This window comes from Phyllobates terribilis, unplaced genomic scaffold (genome assembly GCF_046119375.1).
Source record: "Phyllobates terribilis strain yellow unplaced genomic scaffold, ASM4611937v1 Scaffold_393__1_contigs__length_1774422, whole genome shotgun sequence".
NCBI lineage: Eukaryota > Metazoa > Chordata > Amphibia > Anura > Dendrobatidae > Phyllobates > Phyllobates terribilis.
In genome coordinates this window covers 1,495,607-1,510,103 of record NW_027363153.1, presented here as the reverse complement: position 1 = coordinate 1,510,103, position 14,497 = coordinate 1,495,607, and the positions used below count along the sequence as shown (strand labels likewise).

Here is a 14,497-nt window from a genome sequence, read left to right as displayed (position 1 = left end):
TTTGGGCATAGCATCATTCTATTAGTCCATCTATACTGACCTCCATCAGGTTGCAAATTAAAAATAATTTTTTCTGCATCTAGCTCTGAAAAAATATTTGGGCTTCTAGCAGTGTGTGGGACTTGGTCTATTAGTCCATCTATACTGACCTCCATCAGGTTGCAAATTAAAAATAATTTTTTTCTTCATTTATCTCTGAAAAAATATTTGGGCTTCTAGCAGCGTGTGGGACTTGTTCTATTAGTCCATCTATACTGACCTCCATCAGGTTGCAAATTAAAAATAATTTTTTTCTGCATCTAGCTCTGAAAAAATATTTGGGCTTCTAGCAGTGTGTGGGACTTGGTCTATTAGTCCATCTATACTGACCTCCATCAGGTTGCAAATTAAAAATAATTTTTTTCTGCATCTAGCTCTGAAAAAATATTTGGGCTTCTAGCAGTGTGTGGGACTTGGTCTATTAGTCCATCTATACTGACCTCCATCAGGTTGCAAATTAAAAATAATTTTTTTCTTCATTTATCTCTGAAAAAATATTTGGGCTTCTAGCAGCGTGTGGGACTTGTTCTATTAGTCCATCTATACTGACCTCCATCAGGTTGCAAATTAAAAATAATTTTTTTCTGCATCTAGCTCTGAAAAACTATTTGGGCTTCTAGCAGTGTGTGGGACTTGGTCTATTAGTCCATCTATACTGACCTCCATCAGGTTGCAAATTAAAAATAATTTTTTTCTTCATTTAGCTCTGAAAAAATATTTGGGCTTCTAGCAGTGTGTGGGACTTGTTCTATTAGTCCTTCTATACTGACCTCCAGCAGGTTGCAAATTGAATATAATTTTTTTCTGCATCTAGCTCTGAAAAATATTTGGGCTTCTAGCGGTGTGTGGGACTTGGTCTATTAGTCCATCTATACTGACCTCCATCAGGTTGCAAATTAAAAATAATTTTTTTCTGCATCTAGCTCTGAAAAAATATTTGGGCTTCTAGCAGTGTGTGGGACTTGGTCTATTAGTCCATCTATACTGACCTCCATCAGGTTGCAAATTGAATAAAAAAAATTTCTGCATCTAGCTCTGAAAAAATATTTGGGCTTCTAGCGGTGTGTGGGACTTGGTCTATTAGTCCATCTATACTGACCTCCATCAGGTTGCAAATTAAAAATAATTTTTTTCAGCATCTAACCCAGCCAATAGTTTTGGCCTAATACCACAGTTTGGCCACTCAGCTCTGCTCGGTTACCATCCATTGTTTTTTTGTGCAAACAACTCCAGAGTTGTGAATTAGTTAACCACCAAAATGAGTGGAAAAAGGCCTGCTGCTGGTGGAAAGGGGAATAGGCGTATTGGGAAGGGGAAAAAAGGTTGTGTCCGTGGGGTAGGTGCAGAAGAAAGACCATCTTCCAGCCAAACTAAAATGTCTACTTCTTTTAGCGGACAATGTGATAAGATCCCTTTCTTACGGCCACGCCAATCGCTACAAATTCCAGATGAGGCACAAAAACAGCAGGTGCTTCAACGGATATCAAGTGCTCCTTTAAGTGGGCTCTCCTCCACATCAACTTCAACATCACAAATACTCCAGTCCTCAAAGGTGTCACCCAAATCGCACTTGCTTCCTCACAGCTCCCAAATCTCCAGCTGCCCGTCTGAGTATGAGGTAGAACAGATGGTTGAGTCTGCAGAGCTGTTTACTCATACTATAGCCTGGGAATCAGAGGTCGACTCCAGCGCTTCTGTGAATCCAGACGAGGAAATGATCTGCACTGATGCCCAGAATCTTTATGAGTCGGATCCAGGACCAGACGCAGAAGGTTCTGACCATAATGTAGACCCTCATTCCCAAACTGTAACTCCTGTTGGTGGAGACAATGAGGAAGACGATGATAAGACTCAAATACCTGATTGGAGCGACAACTTTAGTTTTTTGTCAGGGCAGGAACAGGTTGGCTCTGAGGACGACGGGTGTGATAACGCACAGGGTGATGATGATGAGGTCGGAGATCCCACTTACTGTCAACCCACAGTCAGCCAAGAGATGAGGTCAGCAGAGGAGGTGGAGGAAGATGCTAGTGACGACGAGGTCAGGTTGCGCCTTCCTGGACAGAGACGTAGTACTGGAAGCACGTCAATAACTGCATCCTCAAACACAACTCTGCCTCTCACCACAAGTCGTGGTGGCTCTTCAGGTCGCATGGGTGCTAAGCCTTGCATAGCCTGGGCATTTTTTCAGATCGATAAAGATGACCCAACTCGTGTTATCTGTAACATTTGTCAGCAAAAGCTAAGTAGAGGCCAAAAAATACATAGTTTGAGTACTTCATGCATGAACCGGCACATGGACATGAAGCATAAGTTGCAGTGGGAAGCTCAGTGTGCTACAATGCGGCCTAGCCGGCCGGGCCAACCACCGTCTGCCATATCTTGTGCATCCGCGGCCTCTTCATCCTCTGTGACTGGGGGGACAGCAGTCACACCTGTTTTGGGGCGCAGACCTGCCACCTCTTTACCCGCAACAGCCAGCGTGATTGGCAGGTCATCATTTTCTTTGGAGGTGGTAACACCAGCTGGTCTTGAGCGCTGTCCGACATCGATAGCACCACCTTTGGATCAAGGCAACCTAACATGTCCGCCTGCATCTTCCTCACAGACCGGCAGTTTGCCGGGGACACCCTTATCAACCCCGTCTAAGCACAATAGCCAGCCCTCGGTCCCTCAGATGTGGACAAGTAAAAGACCATTTCCTCCTAGCCATGAGAAAGCTAAGAGGTTGAATTTCACCATCTGCAAGCTCTTGGCTACAGAAATGCTGCCTTTCCGCCTGGTGGACACAGAGGATTTTCGAGACCTTATGTCCGTCGCAGTGCCCCAGTACCAGATGCCCAGTCGGCACTACTTCTCAAAGAAAGGTGTGCCTGCGCTCCACCAGCATGTCGCACACAACATCACCGCTTCTTTGAGAAACTCTGTGTGTGACAGGGTGCATTTCACCACAGACACTTGGACGAGTAGGCATGGACAGGGGCGTTACATGTCGCTGACTGGGCACTGGGTAACTATGGTGATAGCAGGACAAGGGGCTGCTGTCCAAGTCTTGCCGTCCCCACGAGTTGTGCGTCAATCCTCTTTATGTCAAAGTTCCTCCACTGCTTCTGCCTCCTCAACCTCCTCTCGGTCTTCCACCTGCACCCAAAGCCTGTCTGGTCATGCCACAAGCTTTCTAACTGCGCAGAAGGGATCCTGCACACCTCCTTACTATGCTGGCAGTAGGGCTCAACGTTTTTACATTGAAATGTCTGGGAAATGTGAGTCACACAGCTGAGGAGTTGTGGTCAGCTCTGGAGAACCAATTTCATGAATGGTTGTCTCCACTGGACCTGAAACCAGGGAAGGCCGTGTGCGACAATGCTGCAAACCTGGGTGCGGCCCTTCGCCGGGGCAATGTCACACACGTGCCTTGTATGGCTCACGTGTTGAACCTGGTTGTCCAGCAATTTTTAGCCCACTATCCCAGACTAGATGGCCTTCTGCAGAGGGCACGGTCGCTGTGTGCTCACTTCCGCCGTTCACATCCCGCAGCTCAGCGACTTACATCTCTACAGAAGTCGTTGGGCCTGCCACTTCACCGGCTAAAATGCGATGTGCCTACCCGGTGGAATTCAACTCTGCACATGTTGCAGCGACTGTGGCAGCACCGACAAGCCCTGGTGCAATACGTTCTGACGTATAGCCTGGGCCAACGAGATTCAGAGGTGGGGCAAATCACGCTGGAGGAGTAGTCTCAGATCAGGGACCTATGCACCCTTCTGCACAGTTTTGAAATGGCGACGAAGATGTTTAGTGCTGACGATGCCATTATCAGCATGACTATTCCGGTGATTTACATGCTGGAGCACATGTTAAACAGAATTCGGAGTCAGGTGGTGGCACAAGAGGAGGTGGAGGAAGTAGAGGAGGAGGAGTTGTATGCGGAAGGGCTAACATCTGCAAGGTCCAGACGGTCGGCAGCACCAAGGCGGCAGGCATGTGAGGGTGGGGGAGATGATTTTACCAGGGCGCATGGTAGCAGCCAAACTAGTGAGGAAGGTGCAGGAGCCCAGGAAGAAGTGGAGGACGAACTGATGGAAGACTCATCAGATGAGGGAGACCTTGATCACATTTCTGTTGTGCGAGGTTGGGGGGAGAGGACAGAGGAAGGAAGCATGATTGTTACCTCGCCACCAACACAACAGGGACTTGGTGCTCCTGGATGCGCAACACACATGAGTGCCTTCTTGCTGCACTACCTGCAACATGACCCTCGAATTGTGAGAATTAGAAATAATCCTGACTACTGGGTTGCCACACTGTTAGATCCCCGGTACAAAAGTAATTTTGCAGAAATTATTCCTGCCATAGAAAGGGATGCACGCATGCAGGAGTATCAGCAGAGACTGTTGCAGAATCTTACATGTGCTTTTCCACAAAATACCAGTGGTGCACGTAGTGAATCTCACAGTTCCAACTTGCCAACCGTGGGACCGTCAAGTGTTCAGCACTCAAACCGTAACAGAACCACAGTATCTGCTGGTAACATCAATTTTGCGGAATCATTTCACCACTTTTTTAGCCCATCCTTTGCAAGGCCACAGGAGACAAGAAGTCTGACACATAGTCAACGCCTAGAGACGATGGTACAGGAGTATCTCCAAGTAAACATTGAAGCCACGACTGTGTCACTGGACCCTTGCTCTTTTTGGGCTTCCAATCTGGATAAATGGCCGGAGCTAGCCACTTACGCCTTGGAGATCTTGTCATGCCCCGCAGCCAGCGTTCTGTCTGAACGTGTGTTCAGCGCTGCTGGTGGTGTGCTGACAGATAAGCGCACGCGGCTCTCCACTGATAATGTAGACAGACTCACGTTCATAAAGATGAACAAATCATGGATCCGAAACGACTTTTCTACCCCTGTGTCATCCTGGGGAGAGTAAAAGCTTGATGATTGGTTAAAATCACCCTACCAACCGTTTTAAGCTTTCAAATTACTAATCATGTTTATCTGTATCTTGACTGGAAAATAATTTGGGCTTTGTAGCAGTGTGCAGCACTGATCCTATTAGGCCATCTATAATAAGCTTCACCAGATTTAAAATTAAAAATAATTTTTAGCTGCATCTAGCCCGGAAAATAATTTTGGGGCTCCGAGATGCGCAAGACACATAAGTGCCTTCTTGCTGCACTACCTGCAGCATGACCCTCATATTGTCAGAATTCGAAGTAATCATGGCTACTGGGTTGCCACACTCTTAGATCCCCCAAACTTTTCGATCAACCTTTTCATTTTAATAAAGACCAAAAAAATGGTCATTTTTGAAATTATAAGCATTAGCAGGTTGTTAGAAACTGAAATCAAACAGTTTTCAACTCAAAACTTTATTCTAGGTGATGTTACATTTTCACATAGGACCCCTTGTTCGAAAGGAGCTTCTGAACTCTCTCGTCCATTGAATTTGTCAGGTTTTGGATGGTTTCTGCTTCAATTGTTTTGCATGAGGACAGAATACCCTCCCAGAGCTGTTGCTTAGATGTGAACTGCCTCCCGCCATCATAGACACTCCTTTTAATGATGCTCCAAAGGTTCTGAATGGGGTAGAGGTCAGGGGAGCATGGGGGTCACACCATAAGTTTGTCCCCTTTTATGCCCATATCAGCCAGAGATGCAGATGTTTTATGTGCAGCATGAGATGGTGCATTATCATGCAGAAAAATGATCTTGCTGTGAAATACACGGTTCTTCTTCTTGAACCATGGCAGGAAGTGCTGTTTGAGAAAATCCACATACATTATGGAGTTCATCTTTAGCGCCTTCAGGGATCCTAAAGGGGCCGACAATCTCTCTCCCCATGATTCCAGCCCAAAACATTACTCCACCTCCTCCTTGTTGGCGCTGTAGCCGTGTTTGCGTGGGGTGTCCATCAACCAGCCATCCTCCACTCCATTCATCTGGACCATCGAGCGCTGCACGGCACTCATCCGTGAACAAAACAGTTTTGAAATCAGTCTTCATGTAATGTTTGGCCCACTGGAGCCGTTTCTGCTTGTGTGAAGTGGATAGAGGAGGTCGACAGGATGGCGTATGCACAGCTGCAAACCTCTGAAGGACCCTGCATCTTGTTGTTCGGGGGACGTTGGAGGCACAAGCAGCTTCAAAAACTTGTCTGCTGCTATGACAAGGCTTTTTTGCCGCTGCTCTTTCAACCTGACGTAATTGCCTGTAGGAAAGAGTCCTCAATTTGCCCTTATCAGCACGCACACGTGTGTACTGTGAATCAGCTACATACTTCTTGATTGCCAAGACACTTCATCCTGATCATCGCACAATGTTGATTGTAGTCATGCCTTGACCTAAACACTCCACAATTTGTTGCTTCTCAGCAGCCGACACATCCTTTTTCTTTCCCATTTTGGCAGAAAATGTAGGCTGCTTAATAATGTGAGAGAGCCTTCTTAAGTAGTCTTGCCTTTCATTGGACACACCTGCCAAACTAATTAGCACAGGTGTCTGCAATTGCTTACAGTGATATAAAGAGCCCTGACACACATCACCATCAATGAGTTTAACTGACAAACAAACAAATTCTTCCCTTATCGCTCCTAAACACTTTTTGCATAATAATTTGGAACGCGGTGTACATGTGCTTTTCCACAAAACACCAGTGGTTCACGTAGTGAATCTTACAGTTCTAACTTGCCAACCGTGGTCTGTATGGAATTGTTCAATAAAGGGCCCAAAATTAAGATAACATAGATGGGAGAGGTCTCTATGAATAGGAATTCCTAAGTATTTGATACCCTGTGAGGGCCAGGCAAAGGGAAAGTTGGACTGGATGGAATCCTATATGGATTTAGGGAGGGAGACATCGAGGGCCTCAGACTTCGCTGCATTGATTTTAAAATTTTACCATGTAACAAAGTGATCTATTTCAGCCATAACAGCAGGGATGGATATATGTGATTGAGTGATATATACTAGGACATCATCAGCAAATAGAGAGCACTTGTACTCGGTGCCTCCCACCTCAATCCACCTAATATTGGGGTTATGGCGAATTGATGAGAGCAGGTGCTCCGTCACTAGGATGTATAAGAGAGGGGACAGAGGACATCCCTGCCTTGTCCCATTGGTGATTGTGAAAGGTGATGAAAATGTTCTGACGCACCCCCTGGGCCTTGGGACACCCGGAGCCGGACCCTTTTTGGTGGATGCTGGTGGTTGTAGTCTTCGTGGCAGCGATCCGGTTCCGTGGCTCAGGGCGGTCAAACCAGTGGCGGAACTATTTATGTGGTTTTGATGTTTAAATGTCCGACTACGCCACCCGTGGATTGCGGTCAGAGTGAACCGCCGCTACAGGGCAGACCGCTAAGGCTGGTGTTGTGGGTGCAGCAGAGCGTAGCATAACTCCCCACGGTAGGAGTATAGCCTCAGGGCAGTGTATGCGGAGGATGGGGGTGATGGTGCAGGGCAGCAGCAGTAACGACACGGAGTCAGTGATGCAGTTCAGGGCCTTTACTCACAGTTCTTATTATCCAGACCACGTCTGCAGGTAACGGCTGCCCACGTCGTACTGTGCTCACCAGGTGAGGGGCTCAGACAACTCCCAGATAACTTTGGAGCGCTTCACAGGACCCCCTTTGTGTGTCCTTTGTCTGGCCTTTCTTACCAACACTTCTGTCCGGCTGCCTCGGGCCTCCTCTTGGTAAACTTGGCGCCAGTTTCCCTGACCCTATGTGGTGCCTTCCTAGCGGGTGGAGCAAGGGGCTGCGCCACATAAAATGTCAGAGCCTCCGGTTTCTAGCTGAGGGTCTTTCCTGCCTCCACTAGTTCGGGGACCGGTCTCCCCCTTTGGCCTGACCCCTCCACGCAGGTGGATTCGGGCGTGCGGTGGCGACTCGCCCGTCCGCACCCCTGGGATCCCTTCATTCCTCGTTCCTGGAGCCTTCTCCGCTCCTCTTCCTTCCTTCTCCCTCTTGCAGGCCTGGGCCTCTGTTACTAGGCCCGCCTCCGGAGCAGAGCTCATGCAGAGCCCCTGCTCCCTGCCACTTCTGCTCAGACTTCTCTGCACTGAACTAAGATGGTGCCCACCTTTTATACTCCCTTCTCAATGCACCCAGGAACTGCTTCCTCCCTGCTCCTGCACTGCAGGGTTCCCCTTCCTCAGTGTTCCCTCCCCCCACTCCAGCCAGGGACAGGGACTGTCGTGCCCATCTCAGGGGCATATTGGTCGCCCTGCCCCACGGCAATGTGGTGTAATGCATGCAGGTGTCGGGTCCTGATCCACACTCCATCCTTATCTGAGAGTGAGATATCACACCTCTGGGTGAGGTGCAATACGTCTGTAGCAACCGAGCCCTCGGTGCTACAGTTCCATTTATCTTCAGCCTAGGTGACGTATTGTGATACAGGGCCGTGATTTTGGCTATAAAAGGGTCCCCTAGACCCCTACCCCAAGCTTTTTAAGAGAATCATATATGGCGTGCCAGGAGACTCTATGGAATGCTTTCTCAGCATCCAACGAGAGTATCTACTTACAAATTTTTAACTGCATCTAGCCCAGGAAATACTTTGTGCCTAGTAGCAGTGTCTGCTAGTCAGCGGATTATCCCGGCTGTTAAGCAAGCTACACCACCTGTAGTTTGGACACTTAATTTTTTCAAAGGAAATGCTTTGGGACCACGGGATACTCAGTGAAGAGCATCAGGAGGCACCCCAAGGCATAGGGGCTGGGACTGGCACTAGGATGCCTTGCGGTGGACAGCCGAGCTCGATCCTTATAAAAGCTTTTTAACTGCAGCAGCTTTAGTGGACGCTACTGGAGCTGGAATTACGCGGCTGCTGGCATGAGACTTGCCCTCCAATAGATCCTTGTAAATGGATTTAAAGTGTATTCATTCAAATTAGAGGGACAATTTAAATTAAAAAGCTTAGAGCTGCCTCCACCACAGGGGGGCTCTCTCGACCCACCAGCGGACAGGCACCAGTATTGGGAGAGGGGGGCTGGCCGTCAGGGTTCACCGCGGCTCTGGCACAAACCCGGCGACACGGAGGTGGCACGGGCAGGAGCGGACTGGCCGTCTCGGCTTCTCACTTTTTGGATTTTAGAAGGGCATGACATGCCTATATCTGTGTCTCCCCCTCCTTTTACTCCTCCACCTCTTTTCTTTTCGCATGACTATATGTACTTGTCACTTTTCCATGTGTTAGTTGTGTCTTCTGAGCAGTTTGTCAGCTTTTGGACACCTTTGAAGGTGTTTTCTATGTGTTTCTATGTGTTTTTGTTTGCCTGCCATTGGTTTTAACGGTGTTCGAAGGTGTTCGACGAACAGTTCGACGAACAGTTCGGCGAACACACGGGTGTTCGACGAACCGAACCGAACTCGAACACTACGGGGGTGGCTCAACACTAGTCACAACAGAAGGTGACCTGGCTGATAGTCGCTGCCCCATACGTAGCACTGTGCCTGAGGTAATGGAGGATGATGGAGAAGTAGTTCTCATGGCCTCGCAGGCTAATGAGACGGTGTTATTCCCCGGGGAGACGGCCTATATAGCCGCTGTTACCTGCAGTCAGAGTGCCCAGAATGCAAGTAACGCCCTGCCTTCTGGACCCTTCTCGAGCAGAGGAATAACAGGATCATGTATGGACCCAGGGCCGGTCCCAGAGGGTCCCAGTGAGGATGTGGCCTTAACCTCATTTCTGGTTTCCTCCAGCCAGGAGTTTCAGGCAGCTCTGCACTCAGATGCTAGCCTGGAGACGTTAAGGAGCCTCGCTGAGGAACCCACCTCCGAGTCGGATAAGGAGAGGGTATTCTGGGACCAAGGGAGGTTGTACCGGTAGACAGTTCCCTGTACACCCCAACAGGAGTGGCTGAGGGAAAGACACCTGGTCGTCCCCTACCAATTCAGGGATGAGTTGTTGCGGATCGCCCATGAAATTCTACTCGCTGGACACTTGGGGGTCAGCAAAACCAAGGCCCGGCTGTCTCATCACTTTTATTGGCCCAAAATGAGGACAGATGTGGTGAACTACTGTCGCTCCTGTACCACATGTCAAAGAGTGGGAAAGTCAGGGCCGGCCCCCAAAGCCCCCCTGATCTCCTTGCCAGTGATAGAGGAGCCTTTCCAGAGGATTGCTGTGGACATTGTGGGACCACTGGCCATACCCAGCAGCTCTGGAAAATGTTTCATCCTTACCGTGGTAGACTATGCTACCCGGTATCCGGAGGCAGTAGCCCTTTCCTCAATTAGGGTGGATAAGGTGGCGGATGCCCTCTTGGCCATCTTTTCGCGAGTAGGATTTCCCAGGGAGATGCTTACCAACCAGGGGACCCAGTTCATGTCACACTTAATGGAGGCCCTATGTAAGAAAATGCAGGAGCAGCATTTGGTATCGAGCGCGTATCACCCACAGACCAATGGTTTGTGTGAGCGATTCAACGGTACCCTCAAACAGATGTTAAAAATGCTGGTTGAAACCCAGGGTCGCGACTGGGAGTGTTACCTCCCACACCTGCTATTTGCTTACAGAGAGGTTCCACAGGCCCTTCTTTAATGCAGTTTCTAAAATCAGAAAGAATTGAATTCAATGTTTTTTGTTCATTTTGCTTGTTTGTCGGATTTTGGGATGGACTCTTTGGCTTTGCTTTTCTTCTCCTCATTGGATTTTTCATGTTCAAAGTTGCAGAAGCCAGATTACAAGCTCATTTTGGTTCAACTTCAGCAACTGTGCATTGCATTGCCATGTAATGTGATGCAATGCTATCTTTCTAGCTCTCCCTTTTTACTTCCTTTTGGATAAACAGACATATTAGGCAAGCATTTTGGAGCTTTCACCTAAATAACTACAGGTGGTGAGATAAGCTGCACAATATAATTGACCTTTCAGTATATTGTTGCACACACACCATCTATTTAGCAAATGCCCTTGTTATCAACAGCAGCCTTTTAAACTCACCTGAGCTAACAGGTATGTGCGCTGGTTACTCTGCTGCGCTTAAAATTTCTTTTTTGGTTTGCTACAATGCCTTTTCTGAAACGTTGTCTCCCTCTGCTGGAACACTGACTTCTTTCATTTAATGCCTGCAGACTATAAAAGAGAACCCAACCCAAAAAGTTTGGTTGATTAGTCTGTGGCATTCTGTTAAACTGTTGCTTATGGCGGTCTCTGTGAGCTTCTCAGCGACATTCAGCCAGCCAGGTATCCTGCCTGCAGTAGATGGAATGTGGCAATGGAACGCTGGCTGCGCGTGTCATAATAGGCTCTGAGCCTTTATATACCTGTGCACAGCAGCAGCCACCTTCAGTCTGCTGCTGGACAGCCAGCAGCAGCAGCAGCAGGAGAGGTATGTAATCAGGAGCCCTCCTGCTAAGGGTAGACAGCTGCTCGTTCCACCCCACCCCCCGCCTTAATTGGTTCTCCTCCCTTCCAACGGTGTTGAGGCGGGTGGGAACAGCAGGGGGTGAAGGTGCTGTGTTTAAAGAGGTGGAGTTATGCAGATCTAAAACGCGTGGATTGCAGCAGCAGCAAGCCGAAAAGTGCAGGCATGTAAGGGATCTAGAGGTTGACAACATGTCTTCTTAACGGGAGTCCAGGAGCTCATCTCCACAAATGGACTTTTCAGGATCCTTGGGTGGCTCCGTAGTTTGAAACCAATTCTGGTTATCGCTTCTCGGCCTTTTGGCTAAGATCAAGTGTAGTATCTGTTCTTATCAGTTTAATATCTGATACGTCCCCTATCTGGGGACCATATATTAAATGGATTTTTAGAACAGGGAGATGGAAAAAGAGCTTGCTCTGTCCACTCCACGCATTGACCTGGTATTGCAGTATCTCCAGGACCGGTGCACCCCTTCTTTAATGCAGTTTCTAAAATCAGAAAGAATTGAATTCAATGTTTTTTGTTCATTTTGCTTGTTTGTCGGATTTTGGGATGGACTCTTTGGCTTTGCTTTTCTTCTCCTCATTGGATTTTTCATGTTCAAAGTTGCAGAAGCCAGATTACAAGCTCATTTTGGTTCAACTTCAGCAACTGTGCATTGCATTGCCATGTAATGTGATGCAATGCTATCTTTCTAGCTCTCCCTTTTTACTTCATTTTGGATAAACAGACATATTAGGCAAGCATTTTGGAGCTTTCACCTAAATAACTACAGGTGGTGAGATAAGCTGCACAATATAATTGACCTTTCAGTATATTGTTGCACACACACCATCTATTTAGCAAATGCCCTTGTTATCAACAGCAGCCTTTTAAACTCACCTGAGCTAACAGGTATGTGCGCTGGTTACTCTGCTGCGCTTAAAATTTCTTTTTTGGTTTGCTACAATGCCTTTTCTGAAACGTTGTCTCCCTCTGCTGGAACACTGACTTTTTTCATTTAATGCCTGCAGACTATAAAAGAGAACCCAACCCAAAAAGTTTGGTTGATTAGTCTGTGGCATTCTGTTAAACTGTTGCTTATGGCGGTCTCTGTGAGCTTCTCAGCGACATTCAGCCAGCCAGGTATCCTGCCTGCAGTAGATGGAATGTGGCAATGGAACGCTGGCTGCGCGTGTCATAATAGGCTCTGAGCCTTTATATACCTGTGCACAGCAGCAGCCACCTTCAGTCTGCTGCTGGACAGCCAGCAGCAGCAGCAGCAGGAGAGGTATGTAATCAGGAGCCCTCCTGCTAAGGGTAGACAGCTACTCGTTCCACCCCACCCCCCGCCTTAATTGGTTCTCCTCCCTTCCAACGGTGTTGAGGCGGGTGGGAACAGCACGGGGTGAAGGTGCTGTGTTTAAAGAGGTGGAGTTATGCAGATCTAAAACGCGTGGATTGCAGCAGCAGCAAGCCGAAAAGTGCAGGCATGTAAGGGATCTAGAGGTTGACAACATGTCTTCTTAACGGGAGTCCAGGAGCTCATCTCCACAAATGGACTTTTCAGGATCCTTGGGTGGCTCCGTAGTTTGAAACCAATTCTGGTTATCGCTTCTCGGCCTTTTGGCTAAGATCAAGTGTAGTATCTGTTCTTATCAGTTTAATATCTGATACGTCCCCTATCTGGGGACCATATATTAAATGGATTTTTAGAACAGGGAGATGGAAAAAGAGCTTGCTCTGTCCACTCCACGCATTGACCTGGTATTGCAGTATCTCCAGGACCGGTGCACCCCTTCTTTAATGCAGTTTCTAAAATCAGAAAGAATTGAATTCAATGTTTTTTGTTCATTTTGCTTGTTTGTCGGATTTTGGGATGGACTCTTTGGCTTTGCTTTTCTTCTCCTCATTAGATTTTTCATGTTCAAAGTTGCAGAAGCCAGATTACAAGCTCATTTTGGTTCAACTTCAGCAACTGTGCATTGCATTGCCATGTAATGTGATGCAATGCTATCTTTCTAGCTCTCCCTTTTTACTTCCTTTTGGATAAACAGACATATTAGGCAAGCATTTTGGAGCTTTCACCTAAATAACTACAGGTGGTGAGATAAGCTGCACAATATAATTGACCTTTCAGTATATTGTTGCACACACACCATCTATTTAGCAAATGCCCTTGTTATCAACAGCAGCCTTTTAAACTCACCTGAGCTAACAGGTATGTGCGCTGGTTACTCTGCTGCGCTTAAAATTTCTTTTTTGGTTTGCTACAATGCCTTTTCTGAAACGTTGTCTCCCTCTGCTGGAACACTGACTTCTTTCATTTAATGCCTGCAGACTATAAAAGAGAACCCAACCCAAAAAGTTTGGTTGATTAGTCTGTGGCATTCTGTTAAACTGTTGCTTATGGCGGTCTCTGTAAGCTTCTCAGCGACATTCAGCCAGCCAGGTATCCTGCCTGCAGTAGATGGAATGTGGCAATGGAACGCTGGCTGCGCGTGTCATAATAGGCTCTGAGCCTTTATATACCTGTGCACAGCAGCAGCCACCTTCAGTCTGCTGCTGGACAGCCAGCAGCAGCAGCAGCAGGAGAGGTATGTAATCAGGAGCCCTCCTGCTAAGGGTAGACAGCTGCTCGTTCCACCCCACCCCCCGCCTTAATTGGTTCTCCTCCCTTCCAACGGTGTTGAGGCGGGTGGGAACAGCAGGGGGTGAAGGTGCTGTGTTTAAAGAGGTGGAGTTATGCAGATCTAAAACGCGTGGATTGCAGCAGCAGCAAGCCGAAAAGTGCAGGCATGTAAGGGATCTAGAGGTTGACAACATGTCTTCTTAACGGGAGTCCAGGAGCTCATCTCCACAAATGGACTTTTCAGGATCCTTGGGTGGCTCCGTAGTTTGAAACCAATTCTGGTTATCGCTTCTCGGCCTTTTGGCTACGATCAAGTGCTTTATTGCAGGAGATTGTGGTTGAAGGGCACTCGGGTACCCCTCTCCTTGGCCTGGCAGGATCGTCCACTTTGGTGGACTTAGCCTGCTTGCTGCTATTAGGGAGAGGGCTTAGTCCCAGGGTAACGAGTTGCGATCCCCCAGCTTCCAGGTGTTT

At 47.8% G+C, this 14,497-nt stretch overlaps 2 non-coding genes across 2 annotated transcripts; both read left to right on the top strand.

Annotated features, from left to right (window-relative positions):
* The first annotated feature begins 11,695 nt into the window (after positions 1 to 11,695).
* Positions 11,696 to 11,886, top strand: LOC141224926 (U2 spliceosomal RNA). Its single transcript, XR_012292257.1, has one exon. It is a non-coding gene; the product is annotated as a U2 spliceosomal RNA (small nuclear RNA).
* Positions 11,887 to 13,001: 1,115 nt separating this feature from the next.
* Positions 13,002 to 13,192, top strand: LOC141224925 (U2 spliceosomal RNA). Its single transcript, XR_012292256.1, has one exon. It is a non-coding gene; the product is annotated as a U2 spliceosomal RNA (small nuclear RNA).
* The last annotated feature ends 1,305 nt before the right edge of the window (positions 13,193 to 14,497 follow it).